Consider the following 21077-nt stretch of genomic DNA (forward strand, 5'->3'; position numbering starts at 1 on the left):
CCTTTCCCTCTCTCTTCCTCCTCTGGAATACCAATTATGCATATATTATTTCTCTTTAGTGCATCACTTAGTTCTCTAATTTTCACCTCATACTCCTGGATTTTTTTATCTCTCTTTTTCTCAGCTTCTTCTTTTTCCATAATTTTATCTTCTAGTTCACCTATTCTTTCCTCTGCCTCTTCAATCTGAGCCGTAGTTGTCTCCATTTTATTTTGCAGCTCATTGATAGCCTTTTTTTGCTCCACCTGGCTGTTCCTTAGTCCCTTGATCTCTGTAGCAAGAGATTCTCTGCTGTCCTTTATAGTGTTTTCAAGCCCAGAGATTAATTTTATGACTATTATTCTAAATTCACTTTCTGTTATATTGTTTAAATCATTTTTGATCAGTTCGTTAGCTGTTGTTATTTCCTTGACATTTTTCTGAGGGGATTTCTTCCGTTTCGTCATTTTGGCTAGTCCTGGAGTGGTGCAGGACTGTGGGGCACTTCCCCTGTGCTGTCTTGAATAACTTGCGTTGGTGGGCGTAGCCGCAGTCAGACCTGATGTCTGCTCCAGCCCACCAATGGGGCCACAGTCAGACTGTTGTGTGCCTTCTCTTCCCCTCTCCTAGGGGCAGGATTCAATGTGGGGTGGCGTGGCCCGTCTGGGCTACTTGCACACTGCCAGGCTTGTGGTGCTGGGGATCTGGCGTATTAGCTGGGGTGGGTAGGCAAGGTACACGGGGGCAGGAGGGGCAAGCTTAGCTCGCTTCTCCTTAGGTGATCCACTTCAGGAGGGGCCCTGTGGCAGCGGGAGGGAGTCAGACCCGCTCCTGGAGGGGTGGCTCCACAGAAGCACAGCGTTGGGTGTTTGCGGGGAGCAAGCAAGTTCCCTGGCAGGGACTGGTTCCCTTTGGGATTTTGGCTGGGGGATGGGCGAGGGAGATGGCACTGGCGAGCACCTTTGTTCCCCGCCAAACTGAGCTCTGTTGTCCGGGGGTTCAGCAACTCTCCCTCCCTTTGTCCTCCAGCCTTCCCGCTTTCCGAGCAGAGCTGTTAACTTATGACCTCCCAGATGCTAAGTCCCTCTTGCTGTTGGAACACACTCCATCCGGCCCCTCTGCTTTTGCAAGCCAGACTCGGGGGCTCTGCTTGGCTGGCGGTTGCCTCTACGCCCCGGCTCCCTCCTGACGGTCTGTGTAGCGTGCACCGCCTCACTGCCCTTCCTACCCTCTTCCGTGGGCCTCTCATCTGTGCTTGGCTCCGGAGACTCCATTCTGCTAGTCTTCTGGTGGGTTTCTGGGTTATTTAGGCAGGTGTAGGTGGAATCTAAGTGATCAGCAGGACGCGCGGTGAGCCCAGGGTCCTCCTACGCCGCCATCTTCCCCTAATTCATCCAGAATCAATGATTATTTAAGTGAGTTTCTTTTTTAACCACCTACAGGTGCTAGCTTTTGGAATAGCTAAACAAATGGAAAATTATTCTCATATGTTGTTTGCAGTTTCTGAGATACAGATTATATATAGACAAATACTTATACCAAATAGAAAGATTAAGTCACACTGTAACACAATCCTGTTTAGGTATGAAGTTCTGTCAGAGAATGAATTCTAGAATAGGTTAGAGGTAGTTGTAGTTTATTGGAAAGATAAAATCAGAAAAGTAGAGTTTTAAACTTGAGGGACTGGTTAGGGATAATTCCGTGAAAATTTTTACTCTCTCTAAGTCTTACTTTTCTTATCTGTACATTTAGCATAATACTACTACCTCTCAGGTTTATTGGGCAGACAAAATTCTTGCAGTGTTTCTGGAATATTGATAGCATCCCACTAGTGCTGGATTATGCTGCCATTCTTTGAGTGTTTGGCACTGAGTCACTTGTTTTACATATCTTAAAACCTCCTTACTAGTTATAATTTCATAGAACTCTAAACAGTCTCAGAGAGTTTGAGTGATTACTACAGCCTCAGCAAAGCAGAGCTATGAGGCTTGACTCCAAAGCCTTGGTGTTGATCCATTGTGTAAAAAGAATCTCACTGAGGAGTGCTTTCTGGGAAAGGTGACTATATGCGTATGAAAGACAGCAAGGAGAGCATTACTGGGGGGACAGAAATTATTCAAACCTATAAAACAGACTGAACAAGGTTTAAGACAGGGAGTGTTAAAAGTAATTTTGTTTAAACCAGTTCAGAAATGGATCAGTTTAGGGGCACCTGTGTGGCTCCGTTGGTTAAGTGCCCGACCCCTGATTTCAGCTTGGGTTAGGATCTCACAGTTCCCGAGTTCGGGCCCCGTGTTGGACTCTGTGCTGACAGTGTGGAGCCTGCTTAGGATTCTCTCTCTCTCCCTCTTTCTCTGCCATTCCCCCATGCTTGTACTCTCTCTTACAAAATAAATAAATAAACTTAAAAAAAAAAGAAATGGATCTGTTTACAGTGCTCAAGAAAATGAGAACTTCCACTAGATTGTCTAGAGTTAGAAATAATTGTTTTTGCTTATAATTGTGTTTCAGTGCCCCTTCTTGTTTTTTTTTTATTTTTTAATTTTTAATTTTTTAATTTTTCATTTGTTTAATTTTTTTTAAAATTTACATCCAAGTTAGTTAGCATATAGTGCAACAATGATTTCAGGAGTAGATTCCTTAATTCCCCTTACCCATTTAGCCCATCCCCCACCCTTCCAGTAACTTTCTGTTTGTTCTCCATATTTAAGAGGGTCTTATGTTTTGTCCCTCTCCTGTTTTTATATTATTTTTACTTCCCTTCCCTTATGTTCATCTGTTTTGTATCTTAAAGTCCTCATATGACTTAAGTCATATGATATTTGTCTTTCTCTAACTAATTACGCTTAGCATAATACCCTCTAGTTCCATCCATGTAGATGCAAATGGCAAGATTTCATTCTTTTTGATGGCCAAGTAATACTCCATTGTGTGTATATACATATGTATATGTATACATATATATATATATATAGTGCATATATATATATATATATATAGTGCCCCTTCCTGATATTTCAGGAATAGGCAAAACTGAAAATAATTGTAGGAAAACTCATTCTACATGATATCCTCTGAAGGAGTGACACAGTACTGTTAGAAAAAAGAGGTGTATTAGAAAAGAGGGTGCTGTAATGACAGTAACTACTTAAGGTGAGCATCAACTCCATTTTGATTTCAGTATTTTCACATTTAGCTTCTTCTTTTAGCCACCTTGGTCTTTCCAATATTATGTTTGCAGGAAAGACTGAAGTGGAAAAATGGCTAAACAATTGGAGTTTTTATATTCAAGTTTTTAAGGATTTATCAATTTCCCTTTATCTGAAATGAAATCATTTTTGCTATTGTTGTGATTACCTTTATTTTGAGAGGTTGACATTGATAGTAAAACCTTGAAATAATTACCTGACATATACATTATATACAATTATAGAGATATAACATATGTTATATTTTATATATATGAAATATATTACATATAAATATACAATTTGAGATAGATGGATAGATTCATATATGTATACATACTAACGTATAGACTAATTTTTAATAGCAAAGTCTACAATTAAGGCAGCTGTCAAAGGAAGCAGAACAAATAGATCTAAAAAATATGTTATTGCTGCATTTTTATCCAGTCAGGGTCACATATACCAGGACTATTTGGTTCCTACAGCATCACCCACTCTACATACCAAGTGGCTTGCACTGAGATATAATGGGCATGTTCTTTTTCCAACACCATCAAAGAATTGCAACCCCTGTGATAAATACTTAAACAATGCAATGCCTACAACCCCTGTGGCAATGGCAGATACAGCAAAAAAGCAGGCATAGAGCCTCAGATGACACTGAGAGTCTGACAACTGACATTTACGATGATGTTAATGACTCACAGTTTTCAGATCTACCTATCATGAGAACCTCCAGTGATGCTACCACTTGCATGATTCATATGCTGTCTTCCCTAGGAGAGTGTGGGGAAAATGGAGCCTCATACTGCTGGAGAAGTAGGGGCCATTCAACTCTGCCAATCTCTTGTGCTTAGAAATGTTTTGTAAAAAATTGGGTTGCAATAACTCATTTGCATTTTTCCCGCTTTGTAGTTTAAATTAGAATGCAACGGAAGGGACATTTTGTGGGTTTTTTTGTTTGTTGGTTTTGGGAAATAGGGTACAGACATTAGTAGAAATCAACATGATCATCTGTAGGGGGTCTGACATTTCAATGAAAATATACTTGTAGGAAACTATTCTTTTGTGTTGACAACAATTCTTGGGTTTTACTTGACCCCAAATTCTTACTGCTAGCCAGAGGCAACATTAGTTTGTTATCAGGACTTAATCTTTGGCTTTGTCTCTGACTTTTTTTTGTGACAGTAACTTGTAGTGATCTCAACGGGCTCTGGTTGTATAATCATATTAAAATTCTGAGATTTTTGTATATTGTGGGTATGTTCCATTTACAAACCTAAAATTCCTGAGTGATAATTTTACTAAATGTATTATTCGTGTATTTTATGTTTATTTCAGACTAATATAAATTTAAAAAAATTAAAGTAAAACCATGAACAACATATGCTTCACCATATTTTCATGATGCCAATAGATTAGGTAAATATGCATTGTTCCTAATAAAAGCAACAAAAGACACCATTTAGAGAACGACTGTTATATGTTAGACAGTTTGCATGTATTTTCTTCAATTCTTACAATGATTTTTAATTTAGGTGCTTTTATTCTTATTTTACAGATGATGAAATTAAAGCTGAAAAATCTAAGTAACTTGCTTAAGTCCATATAGCTAAATAGCAGTGTAAATAGAATATATACCTAGTTTTATGCCATTCCAAACCTGTGTGGATTATGTTACATCCTGTGCTTTCCTCTATACCATATAAAGTATTGTAAGGTGTAATATGAATATCATATTACATGTGCATATATTGAAAAGCATGTATTTTCACAGGTGAAATATGTTCTGTCCCAGCATTGTAACATGGAGAGATTGGAAATTAAAATGTGACCAGGGTATTTATTAAAATAAAAACCTAAACATTGCCAGTTTAATATATACATAATATAATTGCAATCCTTATAAATCTACTACATAGTACATCCTAGATTTGCATAGAGAGTTTTCAATAACCATGTTAAAAAATGAGCTATATGCTATATTTATTACTTTTATTAATTACTTATTTTATCTTTATACCTTTGAGACATCCAGAAGTCAGTTACTTATAATTCGATTTGGCTTATTTTTTCTTTTGATATAATTAATAATGACAGGGTTTCCCAAAGAGTTATATTTCTATTATAATAAAATATTTCAGAACTCCCAAATATTCAGTAAGATCAGACCAGATATTTAACCTATATCACTTTCTTGGTCAACCAGACACATTTTTTGTGTTTCTAGAGTTTAAGTTGTGATACACAAAACACAGCCTGGTCATTTGTGCTTTGCATGAAATTTGATCAAAAAATTGAAACCGCCAAGTAGAACTTAGATTATTTTACACTATCTACTCTGTTCTTTGTTGGGTGAAGGGATGAGAAACAGATTTCCATGTCTGGAGATCCATTTCCCCTCCAAGGATAGAGTACATGGTATAACGAGGACTAAGTCAAATGAATTTCTTATTTTTACACATTATTAATGGCTCAAAGTCATACCATATATTATTTTGCTTTATATTTGAACCATGATTTTATTTATTTTTAAATATATTTTTCCTTTGTATTTTTCATTTTTCTCAGCGGAATCACAATAACATTTGGTTTTAAATTTCATCTTATTTATGGGGCGCCTGGGTGGCGCAGTCGGTTAAGCGTCCGACTTCAGCCAGGTCACGATCTCGCGGTCCGGGAGTTCGAGCCCCGCGTCAGGCTCTGGGCTGACGGCTCAGAGCCTGGAGCATGTTTCCGATTCTGTGTCTCCCTCTCTCTCTGCCCCTCTCCCGTTCATGCTCTGTCTCTCTCTGTCCCAAAAATAAATAAACGTTGAAAAAAAAATTAAAAAAAAAATTTCATCTTATTTTTATGAATTTCCACTTTCTCAATTATTTATATTTTGTGTACTTTCTATTACTCTGGAATATTTTCTTACTCATTTTTCTACTTGTTTTAATCTGGACAATTTTTTTTTTCTCTAGGCCTACACACCTGACATAGTAGGAATCCACTGTTTCTTAGATCACATATCTTCCTATGTCTTCATATATCTCCCCTTTTGACAAAATATTGCTTCAACAAACTTTTAAAATTACTTGGAAGAAAAGCCTTTATGTGTTCTGATTTCTATCTTACAAAAATATAATAGTTTTGCTGGGTATCAAATACTATGTTCAAATTCATTTTCCTTTCAAATTTTGTAGAATTTGCTTCACAACCTCTTAGAATCCAAAGATGTGATCAAAAAGTTGGTGATGTTTCTGATTTTTGTCTAAGCTACAGGCTTCTCTTTTCAATAAGAGAAGTCTAAATATGGATCTTCTATGTTTTGGTAGGCATGTTGTGAACCTTTCCGAATTGGACATGTGCCCTTTAGCCCTTGGAAAGAGCTCTGTCTGTTCAATGTTTAATCCTTTTATGGTGCTCTTTTGGCCTATGGATATTATACCTTCTTAAAACTTTCTTAATATAGTCATCAAAGTTTTTTTTTTTTCAACTTGTCATTTTTAAGTTTCCAGAATTAACTTTTATTCTTCAAGTTTCAGTTTTCTTGCTTATTTATCTTTGAATTCTTCTCCATTTTGCTGGATATTTTCATATATATGGAAATTCTTGGCTCTGCATATGTATTTAATATTTAAGGGTTGGGTAGCTCATGTGTGTTTTCTGTGCTATTTTTTTAAATTTAAAAAAAATTTTTATTTTGATTTTTTTATTTTGATTTTATTTTTTTAAATATATGAAATTTATTGTCAAATTGGTTTCCATACAACACCCAGTGCTCATCCCAAAAGATGCCCTCTTCAATACCCATCACCCACCCTCCTCTCCCTCCCACCCCCCATCAGCCCTCAGTTTGTTCTCATTTTTTTAAGAGTCTCTTATGCTTTGGCTCTCTCCCACTCTAACCTCTTTTTTTTTTTTTTCCTTCCCCTCCCCCATGGGTTCCTGTTAAGTTTCTCAGGATCCACATAAGAGTGAAAACATATGGTATCTGTCTTTCTCTGTATGGCTTATTTCACTTAGCATAACACTCTCCAGTTCTGTCCATGTTGCTCCAAAGGGCCATATTTCATTCTTTCTCATTGCCACATAGTACTCCATTGTGTATATAAACCACAATTTCTTTATCCATTCATCAGTTGATGGATATTTAGGCTCTTTCCATAATTTGGCTATTGTTGAGAGTGCTGCTATAAACATTGGGGTACAAGTGCCCCTATGCATCAGTACTCCTGTATCCCTTGGGTAAATTCCTAGCAGTGCTACTGCTGGGTCATAGGGTAGGTCTATTTTTAATTTTCTGAGGAACCTCCACACTGTTTTCCAGAGTGGCTGCACCAATTTGCATTCCCACCAACAGTGCAAGAGGGTTCCCGTTTCTCTCCTGTGCAATTTTGCAAGTAGATAAATTTTGTACTAATCATCTCCCATTAGTGGGAAGTATGGAGTAACATTCTCAGCTTTTGTTTTGAGTTGAGTGAGCAGTAAGCCAGCTTTCAGACTGGAACCCCTATAGTCCAAATTGAAGAAGGCCTTGAACTGGGTAAATAGCTCTGATGCTAAAAGTTTTGAAGCTATCCAAATGAAGCTGACAACACTTCTTCCTTGGGTATCTTGCATTGTATTTATTACTGTTGGGGAATGTCATCAAAAGGTTGTGGCTACCAGTTGACTTGTGAGCTTGGCCTGGATGACTGAAAGCTCCTCATCCCCTCCCCTGTCTTTTGAATGTGTGTTTCACTTGTTTTTCCTGTTCCTGAAGGCTGATCCAAGGTAATAGTTTGGGGTGTTGAGAACACCTGCATGGCATACATGACTCAACCTAGTTAAGGTCTATATATAAACTTTGAAAATGTGACTGGCAAATGTGGTGATCCATTCATCTTGCTGCCTCGTGTGTCGGTCTCCTTTGTCTATTAAAACTGCCATCCACAGTACTCATCATCAGGGAAATACAAATCAAAGCTACAATGCGATATCACCTCACACCTGTCAGAATGCCTCAAATTAACTCAGGAAACAACAGATATTGACAAAAAGTGGAGAAAGGGGAACACTTTTGCACTGTTGGTGGGAATGTAAACTGGTGCAGCCACTCTGGAAAGCAGTATGGAGGTTCCTCAAAAAATTAAAAATAGAATTACCTTATGACCCAGCAATTACATCATTAGGTATTTATCCAAAGGATACAAAATGCTAATTCAGAGGGGCACATGCACCCAAGTTTATAGCAGCACTAAGCACTATCAACAATAGCCAAATTATGGAAAGAGCCCAAATGTCCATCAAGTGATGAATGGGTAAAGAAGATGCGGCATATATATATATATATATACATATATATATAACAGAATCCTACTCAGTTATGAAAAAGAATGAAATCTTGCCATTTACAACAATGTGGATGGAACTAGACTGTATTTTGTCAAGCAAAATAAGTCAGGGAAATACAGATACAAGATTTCACTCATACATGGAATTTAAGAAATACAGATGAACATCAGGGATGGGAAGGAAAAATAAGGTAAAAACACAGAGAGAGGCAAACCATAGGAGTCTCTTAAATACAGAGAACAAACTGAGGGCTGCTAGAGGGGAGGCGAGTGGGAGGAATGGGCTAAATGAGTGATGGGCATTAAGGAGGGCACTTGGGATGAGCACTGTGTATCATGTATAAGAGATGAATCACTGGATTCTACTTCTAAAATCAAGATGACACTGTATGTTAACTAATTTCATTTTAAATAAACAAAAATAAATTAAAAAAAATAAATACACTGCCACCCACCAACCTGGAATGGCTTCAGTCTCTCCCTGTCCTATATGTTCTGTTGGGGAGGTGGAGTGCTGGTTTCTGATTATACCAGGGAAGCTCCCAAGAAGTTTGAGAGCCAATAGTCACATCAACTTTTACCAAGTCTTTCCAGCCAGAAATACATCCCTCCTGCTCGCTTCACATTAGAGTTGTCTAGTTTGCCCTAGTGTTTCTTTGATCCATCTCTTCTTGCCAATTTCTGTTATGACTCTCCAGATTTAGCTGTATTACTGCAGTAACCTCCAAACTGGTTTTTCTAGCTTCTGTCAGTCTCTCCTAATGCATTCTTTACACTACCATCAGTTACCCTTCTAAGACCAGAGCATATTATTCTTGCTCCAAAATATTTAAGTGTCCTTCATGTCCTCAAAATGAAGTCTAATATTCATACCTTGACGTATAAGAATTCCCATGATCCTAAATGTTTCATCTCTACTTCCACATTTCTTTCATGCAGCCAATTCCTAGTGGTTGACTTTCCTGTTTGCAGTATCTTCTTTCACACTGTATACCATTCAAATGCCAGCTCAACTCCCTCTCGCTCCCGATAAACCTTGACTGAAGTTTATCTTGCCCTTTCTAATTTCATGTTTAGCTTTGAATTTCTAATTCTCAAATAGGGATGATTTTGCTCTCCACAGGAGATTTGGGGATGTCTGGAGACATTTTCAATTGTCACGATTCAGGGGGAAGTGGAGAGAAGAAGATGTCTAGCAACTAGTAAGTAGAGGCCGGGGATGACAATCAAATGTCAGTAGTACTGCAGTTTAGAAACATTTCTTTACTCTATCACTTGTTATAGTCTTCTTTAACTCTAATTATGTGTGACACACTTAAGTCTTTCACTAAAATATAAGCGCATTTAGAGCAGGGGCTGAGTCACAGCCTCTAACTTCCCTTATTGCTTAGCACAATAATTTGGAGGAAAAAAAAAAAGGAACTAAGCATATGCTTGTTGAAATGTGAACCTCTACAAACTGCTTGATATGTTCCCAATTTTATGGTCTCAATTTTCTTCACTTTCTATAAACTTTCTCACCTCCATACAGTTCATTGATTACATGTGTCTCTATTTTTTTTCACACGACTTTTTGCTTACATTGCTATAGTCTTTCTAATACTATATTTAAATGTTCTTATTTACTCAACAGTTTTCTCACCATACTATAAGCTCCTTATGGACAGGACAATATGCCTTCATCAGGGTAACTACAGCGACTAAGGCAGTGTCTGGAGGAGGTGGCTGGTAATTAAATAGAACTATTGTAGCGAATAGTTTTAAGAAAAGAATATGGAGCAATTTCTACTGTACACAGATTTTTCTATAGAGAAAATTACAACCTTAGACATCAACGCAAGCCGCTGCTTATACTTAATTGCATAAGAAAAAGTGAATGTCAGATGGACCCAGGTATTCCCAACTTGGGCATTAGTGATTATAGTTACTTAGATTTGTTGACAATTTGACAGGGCATGTCTTACTTCAGCATTTCTCAAACTATACTTGGTGGACCATGAGTATCAGAATTGCCAGACAGTGTTATATAAAGAATAATAACTTAAAGTCTCTGGAGTTGAGGGCCAGAAATCAGCATTCTTGATAATCTCCTTGAGTGATCCTTATGCATACTAATACTTGAGAACCACTGACTTTTTCATTTTTTTCCATTTGACATAAACAAGACTATCCTTTTTCTTACCACTTACGTTATTTCTACAATAATGTCAATAGTAACTAATCTTTAGTGGACCTTTCCTGTATACCAAATATTGTGTTAGGCCCATTATGTGTTTTATATAATTTAATCCTCACAACCCACCTATGAGATAAATTCAATTATTGTATCTGTTGTAAAGATGTGAGTATCCAGGTACAGAGAGGTTAAAGTTATTTGCCTCATGTCACATACAGAGAAGTTCCAGATATGGCTTCAAAACTCACGTTTTTAAACACGATGCTTTCCTGCCTGTGCATCTTTTGAAGATTGCTTTTTTTTCCCCTTTGTTGATCATGAAGTGTTCTGCAGTGTGAGATTTCCATTTCGCTTCAGACAGCTCAAATATATTCAGAGTTGCTTCATTATTTGTGAATAAAAAGATTAGTGGATTTTCCAAAAGGCATATTCTATCTAGAGGGCTGGGTTAAGCTCTTATGTTTCAATATCATTAATTGATGAAGATTTTCCTTTCAACACATGACGGAATCATTAGTAAATATAGATTTAAGACTGCTGAGAAAAGTTAGCCTATCACAGTTCAGCAGTTTGAAGAAAACTTGAAAAATGAAAGCCTTTTAGACATTACTGCTGGGGTGACATGAACTGGCAAGGCTGTTGTCACCTGATAATGCATTTCTAGGTGTGCTAAGTTTTGCAAAGGCCATTGTGTCCTGTGGTGATGATGGCTTGTAGTTAAATTGCCCACCGGGCAGCCTTGCGAGAAATTGTCCTAGATCATGTATAGAGCAACACAATTAACATGCTTATTCCAGAGAAAAGCAGGGGGAATACAACCTTTGATGGTCTCATTTAAGAAATAGTTTTCCCCTTGGCTAAACACTCCTCAAAAAGCTCCTTTCACCACTGCTAAAATCCAAGAGCTACTTCTCTGACAAATACCTGGCCCTGCAGCAAACCAGTAGGCTCTTGGTCTAGGGAAGGGAAGGAGAGCAGACACAGATGATGTCACCCTCTATTCCTACCACCTGTTTATTGACTTGGAAACACAAGCTTGTTTGTCTTTATCACTGCCCAAACTGTTCTTCATCTAGTATTTTTCTTGGCTGCCTCATTCTGCTCTCTCCTCACTGTGTAGTGTATGATTGTAACTAGAATTCCGATGGCTCTCATTTTACGTCCAAACAGTTCTAGTTTCCCCTTACCATATGGTCATCCTGATGTTACCATTTGCCTCAATCATCCTTTTTGTAGCTGCTTGAACATCTTAATTGATCTCATGAGCTATGTTAGGGATTTATAACAGACATCAGTATAATTCATCTCACACACATGGCTTGGGTCTTTTTTTCTGATTGGATGTGCTCTATATATACATATTTACAATTCTTTAAAACCTCAGGTTCACCTTAGTGATAACATAAATGAGCTTTCAAGGGCTACAGCTCACCAGAGGAAACAATTACCTGTGTCCCCCTGTCTGACATGGTATTTTCCATTTCCCTGAAGTGTTTGGTGTTTTAAAACATACTCAAGACTCTTTGTCCTGTTTAAACAAAGCGGTAAATACACTTGGCTTTAAAAGTTTTCTGGAATAAACTATGAATCCTTCTTTTGCTAGGCACCCACATTGTCTTTCTTACTTTCTCACTCATTCATTTTTATTATCAGTAAGATACTCAAAATCATTTAAAAAATGTGTTCAGGATCTCTTTTAATCATCGGAAAATTGGATCTTTCCACTTTTATAAATGATTTTACATCTCTTCTGAAGCCTGCCCTTCATTCAGTTACCCCTCTGTTGTCAGAGTAAGTTCTCCAAAGTAGATTCCTATAGCTATGTAAGCTCACCCCCAACACACGCATACACATACACACACACACACACACACACACCCTTGTAAACCTGGTCGAGTGAAAACTAATAGTAAAAACTGAAAAGATAATTTACACATTATTCTGTATGGTATCTGTTAGGCCTTGGCAAGTGGGTGTCAGCCTAAGTCAGTTTTATAGGGGAAAGGTAATTGGCAAAGGTTATTTTCAACATCTGGGAATTGGGTCTATTTCAGGGAAACTGTCAAGTGGACAAATGCGATCTTTGGTACCAGTCACTCTCCTGTGCCTTGTCATTCTCTATCTTAGCTAAAGCAGGCATTATCTCTGTATGTTTTCCGCTTTCTTAAATTATACACCACAGATATAACCTAGATGTCGTGCCTTATCTGGATACATTTACTTTTGAAAAATGACTTATAACTGTGAAACAAAAGTATTTATCTGCAGGCAGAATTTTGAAGAAATTATGATGACTATGATGTCTTCCTTGATGGGACCACTGAATGATGATCTGATCACTTAAAATCATGTGCCTGTGCATGGTTCCTTACAGAATATCAGACAGATTTCCCATCTGTGCCTTAAAGGAGGGCTGCTGGATCTGTTATAATCTGAAGCCAGACCTCTCAAGGGAGAAAACAAAATCCTGGATGTTCTAAATAAATAATATTAAAATGAATCTGAGGCATCACAAAGCCCACAGTTTTTTGGTCACATGGTGTTAGTCCACCAGGAAATTTCAGTGAGTAAATCACTCTCAATAGGTAATAGCCCACGGAAGCCAATTTGGTGTGCCTGTGAGATTATACTCAGAAAGCCCAAGGAACCAAACATTGCAACTTTGCGTGCTATGTTTTACTCATTTATGCAATGGAACATGTTTCATTCAAATGGCTTCACTTGAATAAATGAGTACAAGCACACACTGACGCTTATGCTTGACTACATGAGTTGGCCAAGTGACTTAGCCTCTCTGTGCCTCATTTTCCTAACATGTGAAACTTTATTTTTATACTTCTCTAATAACAGTGTCCTGAGATGGATGGAAAACACCCATTGTGATTGGGCTTTATTCTAGGCCGTGTTTCCCCACAGGAGCACTGGATCACCGTTTCATTTTGGGGGGCAGAAATGCTTAGGCGGCATCGTTCAAATTCTAACTCTCCTACTTACTAATTCTGGATTTATGGGAAAAACACTTAACTTCTCAGTTTCTACTTCTTTAAAATGGGGGTAGTATCGATCTAGGAAGGTTTTTACGAGGACTAAATGGCGTCATAAATGTGCACAGTGCAGTGTTGGGTAGAGTGGGCTTTTACCAGACATCACATCCTTTCTGATATAGATGGGTGTGCTAAGGATGAATCTTTCTCCAAATGAATACTAAATCCACAGGCAGTTACAAAATGCCCAAGGACACTGCTATTGCTGTGAGTACAATTCTTATAATCTGGAAACAACTACATCGAAGGTTATAGAATTGGTATATGTCCTGGAAGTGAGACTTAAGTGAAACAGAAACAGAAGTTTGAGTGAGAAACTTATAGTGGAAGAGTTGGGAAATCAGTTTGAAAGATGCCAAGGGCAAGAGATAAGAAAGAGGGGTGTTAAAATATGCATAAGAAGGTAAGAATAAAGAAGAAATGTGCTGTTTAAGGGTGAAGGAGATGTCTCATTCTAAATGTAAGGTCCTGTAAATCTTTTGAAGGCTACAAAGAAAGTTTAGGCATAGACACAGCTTTCAATAATCTCAAAGGTGGTAGTTTGAGAGTAGAGTTTGGAATTATTCCAAATGGTGAGCTAGTTTTAAAGATTGGATTAACTAAAAGGTGACAGTATTAGAGGGTGAGACCTTGGGCAATGAAGACACATAAGATGACCATATAGAGAAAGAGTCATTTGGAGTCAGGCTAGAGCTAGAAACTGTGACCTGACTAATAATTCCTCAAAGAGAACCAGAAGGCCTGAAGATGACAAGGACAAAAAGATGGAGACAGTGGCATGACTGGAGGGGGTCATCTTCAAAACACTCAAGATTTTAAGTAAATACAAAGGAACAATGATTGGGTAGCAGCAGGAGTCACTCCCACAGAGGTGATAATTGAAGCGGGGACTGGATGAGATTGCCAAGGGCTAGAATAAAGAGGAGGACTTCAAGAATGAAATTGTCACATGTAGGCCAGTGCAGACTATGCAACTGAGTCCTGTCTGTTCTGTGCAGTGGACGGAGATGGACACTGAGCCTGAGTTTTTCATGTGGCTGGTGCGCTGGCACAGGTGTTTGTCAATGGTTAGATACCTATTTGCCTATATCCCTACACCATCCTGCCGTATGAGAGGGGGAAAAATCTGTAATTGTTTCTTAAAATGATATAGGCTACTGGGCAGTTAGTATTCATTTCTTTTATAGTTTCCTAATTCATAAGGGCTTACCTTTCATTGAAAGAGCCTTTGCTCTAGAGCCATTGTCATCCATTGGTAAAGAACAAGGTCCACTGGTAGGAAGGAAAACTAGCTGCAGAAGCTTGTCCAGATGGCATAGAGATGTCTTCTCCTTACTCCTTACTGTGTAACTAAGATGCATCTTTAACATGACACTTCAAAGCTGTTTAAATATATTTTGAGCTCGAAGTATCCATTAATGAGTGCATTTCATTCTATGGAGGGTTAGAGAGTAAATTTATTGCTTCTATCATGATTCAGCTATAGAAAAATATTCTCAAGTAGCAAAGTTGGAATTTTTGGAGTCCTATATTAGTTCTTTGGCATTTTCTAATGTTAGTACAGAAAAGAACTAATACTAGTTTGTTCAGAACCATTTCTATGAGGGAAAAAATACTGTTCAAAGTTCACATGAGGATTCAAAATTTTCCATGATTGAGGAAATTCTACCCATTTTCAAAACCTTTTTATTTAGCTTGAGATGCTGCTGAAAACAACAAAAATAGTTTATTGGGTGCTTAGGAGTCATCAGCTAATGTGCTAAGAACTTACCGAATTATCATAGGTAAACACAATTCTATTATTGTTAGAAGATGCCCATAACTGGGACAATTTGGAGAGTGAAAGAGCAAAGTTAGAAACATTTTCACAGGCACCTATGCTCCCCTAATTATATCTACATCTAATTACCAGAGTTTGCAGACACTGTCATAGCTAATGCCATGGGCATGATTATTTCATATTTTTAGTAGTCTACAAAATTCAGGTTTTAATCTCCTACCTTTGTTTATTTATTTTTCTATATGGCAGTTAGCTTAATTCTTTAGACCTAGTAGTAACAGCAAAGTTGATCTTGAGAACTGAGTCATTTCCAGTTTAAAACGCAGTAATGCCCACTCAGTTGAGGATTCCCCTTATATCCCATCTGGTGTTTCTTCCTTTCTACCCAGAGTGTTCTAAATCCCAGAAAGTCTGAAGTAGCGCTCTACATTGTGAATAGATACCTTGGTAGGTCTCCACTGATGTGCTGGCTGCCCTACAGTCCTAGAGCATAAGCTTCTGTCCCCACTGCAGTTGGTGAGTAAACAGAGGTTTCTCTATACCCTGCGCTACCCATGCAGGTCCTTCAGAGCGCTCAGTGACTGAACTGTGAGCACCACTGTAAGGTCCTCTCCCACTCTGGCTTTCCTCCTTAACTCTCCAGGGGCTCAGAAACTGTGCTTTTGTAACACCACACTGCCACACATGGCTGACCTCAGGGGTCTCAGACTCAGAGCCCTCTCCCCACCCCCTATCATTGCACCTCTATGAGGCATCAAGCTTCCTACAATTTAATCTGGGAAGTTAGTTCAAACTCCTACTTCTTTAGTATCTTCCAAACCACTTGGACTTCTTGGTATGTATCTCTGAGATTTGGCCCAGGGGGTGAGAGTTGCACATCTTCTCAGATACTCAGTCTCTGTTTATTCCTACTCATACTCTTTTCAATATTAATTCCTCCGCTGTCTGGTCAAATATTTAATATTCTTCTACAGCCTCCAGAAGTATTCTCTTATATCTTTCTGTATTCTCCGTTTCCTCCATGGTTTGTAGTTTAAACTCTATTTACCAATTTTTAACAATTTTTATTTATTTATTTTTGAAGAGAGAGAGAGAGCACACACACGCACAACTGGGGGAGGGGAAGAGAGAGCTCTGGAGACACAGAATCTGAAGCAGGATCCAGGTTCTGAGCTGTCAGCACAGAGTCTGATGTGGGGCTTGAACTCACAAACCATGAGATCACGACCTGAGCTGAAGTCGACGCTTAACCGACTGAGCCACCCAGGCACCCCATATTTCCCATTTTTAATGCAAAACTAAAATTTTATAATTCTAAAATAAATCTCCCCTCCCCTGCCATCTTTAGCTTAGTTCTTGCAAGCTAAAGTGATTTTGTATTGGTCTTATTCCCTGTGTTACAAATTAACAGATGTCTGCAAAAGAACTTAAAATAAGGATCTGACAGATTTCCCTGTGTTCTTGTGTCTTCATATCTATAAACTAAGAAGGCCAAGTTGTGTGGAGAGGCTTGGTGGTGGAAGAACTATAGTGCAAACATGATTTATTGAGAATAAAACAAGGCATAGAAATTTTTAAATGTTAGTCCTCTGCTCCAGTAAATGGCATATTTAGGTTTAGAGGCCAATAATCTCACTCATGACCACTATATGATACCATACTGCTATGCTATGTCAGAATATTTTTTTTTCCTGTGTGACATTTATTCGTTTAAGTTTTTAAAATTTAAGTTCAAGTTAGTTAACATATAGTGTAATAATGATTTCAGGAGTCGAATTTAGTGATCCATCACTTACATATAATAATCCAGTGCTCCTCCCTAGAGTGCCCTCCATCACCCATTTAGCCCATCCCCCCACCCAATATCTCTCCAGCAACCCTCAGTTTGTTCTCTGTAATTAAGAATCTCTTATGGTTTGCCTCCCTCCCTGTTTTTATCTTACTTGGCATATAGCCAGGAAATGAATCTTCTCATTTCTCAACTGATGGGGTTTTCCATTTGTTCAACAATTATTTGTTACACCTACTATGTGATATGTACAGTGCTAAGCATGTGATACAACAATTAACAAAATATATATAGTCCCTATCCACAAAGAGCTTATAGAATGGTGGATAAAAATAGATTAGAAATGACCAGCTATAATATTTTAGGAAATAAAGTTATCCTGGTATGACTTTGGTGTCTTACAGTTTGCCTATTAAGCCTGTGAGAGACTAGATGAGTTGAATTTACTGGGAAGATTCAAGTGGACTAAATTTTCATGAACATCTTAAAAATTGTATTGATCACTTAGAAATATTTTATTATGTAGCAAATTGTAAACATTGAATGATTGCAATCTTAGGTTCAGGGGTGGTGCTCACAATATATATACTAATATTAATATGAAAGTGGAGGTGAGTAAATTACCCCAGGAAAAATTTGCAAAGCAAAAAGAAAAGAAAAACAGAATCTGAGTCCAAAATTATCAGGCGCTTCTGTTGGAAAAGAATATACAAAAGCACATAAGTGAAAAAACATTTTGTCAAAGAGCCTTAGCCATTCTGGAAGTTTCTCTACTCTTCCCAAAGGGGCAGTTGAGTCTTACCTTCCCCTAAACCTAGAGAAAGGGGCTTTGTGGGATGCATCTCCCCCGAGAAACCAGGGAATGTTTCCTTTGGTTTTGGATGACACAGAGTACTGACTTACACCTAAAATACCAAAAGCAAACTTTGGCAACAGGAGAGACTTTGGGATTTGTTTGGATCACAGAGTTTATTGGGGTAAGAGATGTGTTTGTATTTCTGGGGTGCCATGCAAAGAGATTGCTTAGCTGGAGTCATTTTAAGCTCTGCCAAATCATGCCATGGGACTCTAAGAGCAAAAGTTTGTGGGAATAAGAATTATTGGAGTAATGAACAGAGATGATCCCTGGGAAGTAGGACAATCTCTGAAGAAGCCAAGAATATGCTCATTAGGAAAAAGGATTCACCCTCAGATCCTCCAGGCTCTGACATAATGAAACTAGATTACAGCAGTATCCATCATCAACCAAATAAGGATCGTTCCTGGTTTTTCCTTTTATTTCTGCTCTTGGTACCTGCTTAGACCCTCCCCCGCCCCAAGTGTCTAAAATAACAACTAGAAGTCAGAAAGGGAGTAAGTAAACAGGAATGGAGAGAAAAAGCCAAATCTCCCACCTCCACTCTCCACTAAGTCAAGTTTAATGATAGTTTCATTTCAGGAGAAGTTAAGAATGTTATTAGATGACAGTCATGTAAAAAACTCAAAACAAACCAAAAAAGGAAAATGGACCTGTTTTAGGCCAAGATTATTTCTGGGATTGCAAGGGTAGTTCAGTATTCACAAATCAATCCACGTGATACAACACATTAATAAAATAAAAGATAAGAACCATATGATCATTTCAATAAACGAAGAAAAGGCATTTGACAAAGTACAAAATCCATTCAGGATAAAACCCCTCAATTTGGGGCCCCTGGTTGGCTCAGTCAGTTAAGTGTCTGACTACTGATTTCAGCTCAGGTCAGGATCTCATGGTTCATGAGTTTGAGCCCCACATTGGACTCCATGATGACAGAGCAGAACCTGCTTGGGTTTCTCTCTCCCTCCCTCTCTGCCCCTCCTCTGCCCTCTCTCTCTCTCAAAATAAATAAATAAACTTACCTCAACAGAGTAGGTTTAGAGTGAACATACCTCAACATAAAAAGACCATATGTGGAAAACCCACGGCTAATATCCTCAATGGGAAAAAACTGCGACCTTTTTCTCTATGGTCAGGAAAAAGACAGGGATATCCACTCTCACCACTGTTATTTTACATAGCAATGAAAGTCCTAGCCTCAGGAATCAGATAACAAAAAGAAATTAAAGTCATCCAAATTGGCAAGGAAGAAGTCAAACTGTCACTATCTGCAGATGACATAATGCTTTATATGGTTTACACCCAGAGAAAGGGCAAGATGGCAGAGTATATATTTAAAGGACTAATGGGAGATGAAAATAAATAAAAGCTGTGGTTTGATTGCATCGGAAATTACACTTTTTACACTTGTTGACTACATTTGGTGATGGCTGTGGGGGTTGGTATCAAGGAAGTTTCAAGAACTGATATACAGAGAGACACTGGACTCTGTTATATATGAACACAGTGTCTCAACTGGAACTGATCTAGGATGAATTCGATTTTAGTACTCTATGACAATTATTTCCAGAAATTTACCATTGTATTGAATTTCTTTTGAGCAAGGAACAAATATAGCTATCTCTCTGTAAATGAGTTTGTAATAGAAATTTGATCTTTTGAATCATTTAAAAAATGTATTTTATTTATTTTTAAAACGTTTTTTAAATGTTTATCTATTTTTGAGAGAGAGACAGAGTGTGATCAGGGGAGGGGCAGAGAGAGAGGGAGACACAGAATCTGAAGCAGGCTCCAGGCTCCGAGCTGTCAGCACAGAGCCGGATGTGGGGCTTGAAATCATGAGCTGTGAGATCATGACCTGAGCCGAAGTGGGACACTCAACCAACTGAGTGACCCAGGCCCCCCCATCTTTTGAATCATTTTATTGATATGCTCGAATTGTAGGAAATTCTAATGAATACAATCAATTAGCAGGGAGCTTATTACCCTCAGTTAGGGCCCATTTTCATATCCACAAAGCTCCCAAAAGCTAGCCCGTGAAGTGCAGCACATACTCCCACACTTCTGGGAAACCATGAGGCCATGGAAGAAGAGCATAAGATACTTTTTCTTATTAATGTATACAAAAATAATAGGAAACACACACACACAGAGACACATTTCCTATTTACATGTATATATGCAGTTAGGGCATTCTAGGAGCAGTTGTTAATTTAATTTACAATGTTTGGCTCCCTTTTGAAACGTTTAGTGAAAAAATCAATGCCAGATAAAATTTCAATCCTCAGAATTAATATCATGAGCTGTAGGACGTTGGTAGCTCCCTTGATTGTTCTGAACTTTACATTTTCTTTAGTAAAATTGGCATGATTAAATAATAATGCCCAACGTACAGAGTTGTTATAATAATTAAACTAACTGAGAAAGAAAAGCCCCTGGAATACAGTAGGCTTTCATTAGACTGTAGTATTCTTTCTTATCTCTCTTACCCTTATTTTAGAGTAGAAGGGAAAAAAAATGGAACAAAAATACGTGAACTAGTCAGACAAAGACAAATACTATATGATTTCACTCACATGTGGAATTTAAGAAACAAAACAAATGAGGAGGGAGAGAGAGAGAGAGAGAGAGAGAGAGAGAGAAGCCAAGAAACAGACTCTTAACCATAGAGAACAATTTGATGATTATCAGCTGGGAGTGGGGGTGGGTGGGTGAGATAGGTGATGGGAATTAAGGAGCCCACATGTCCTGATGAACACTGGGTATGGAATTTTGAATCACTATATTGTATGCTTGAAGCTAATATAACACTGTATGTTATCTATAGTAGAAATAAAATAAAACAAAAGAAAGTAAAAGAAAATAATAAAATAAAACCATGAACTAGAAAAAGGGAACCTTCAATTCCTTGCTACCTCCTACCCCAATATTTCTGTTCAGT

The sequence above is a fragment of the Lynx rufus genome, unplaced genomic scaffold (genome assembly GCF_022079265.1).
Source record: "Lynx rufus isolate CCGP_SWC_20201006 ecotype Redwood Valley unplaced genomic scaffold, mLynRuf1.p SCAF_2, whole genome shotgun sequence".
Taxonomy (NCBI): domain Eukaryota; kingdom Metazoa; phylum Chordata; class Mammalia; order Carnivora; family Felidae; genus Lynx; species Lynx rufus.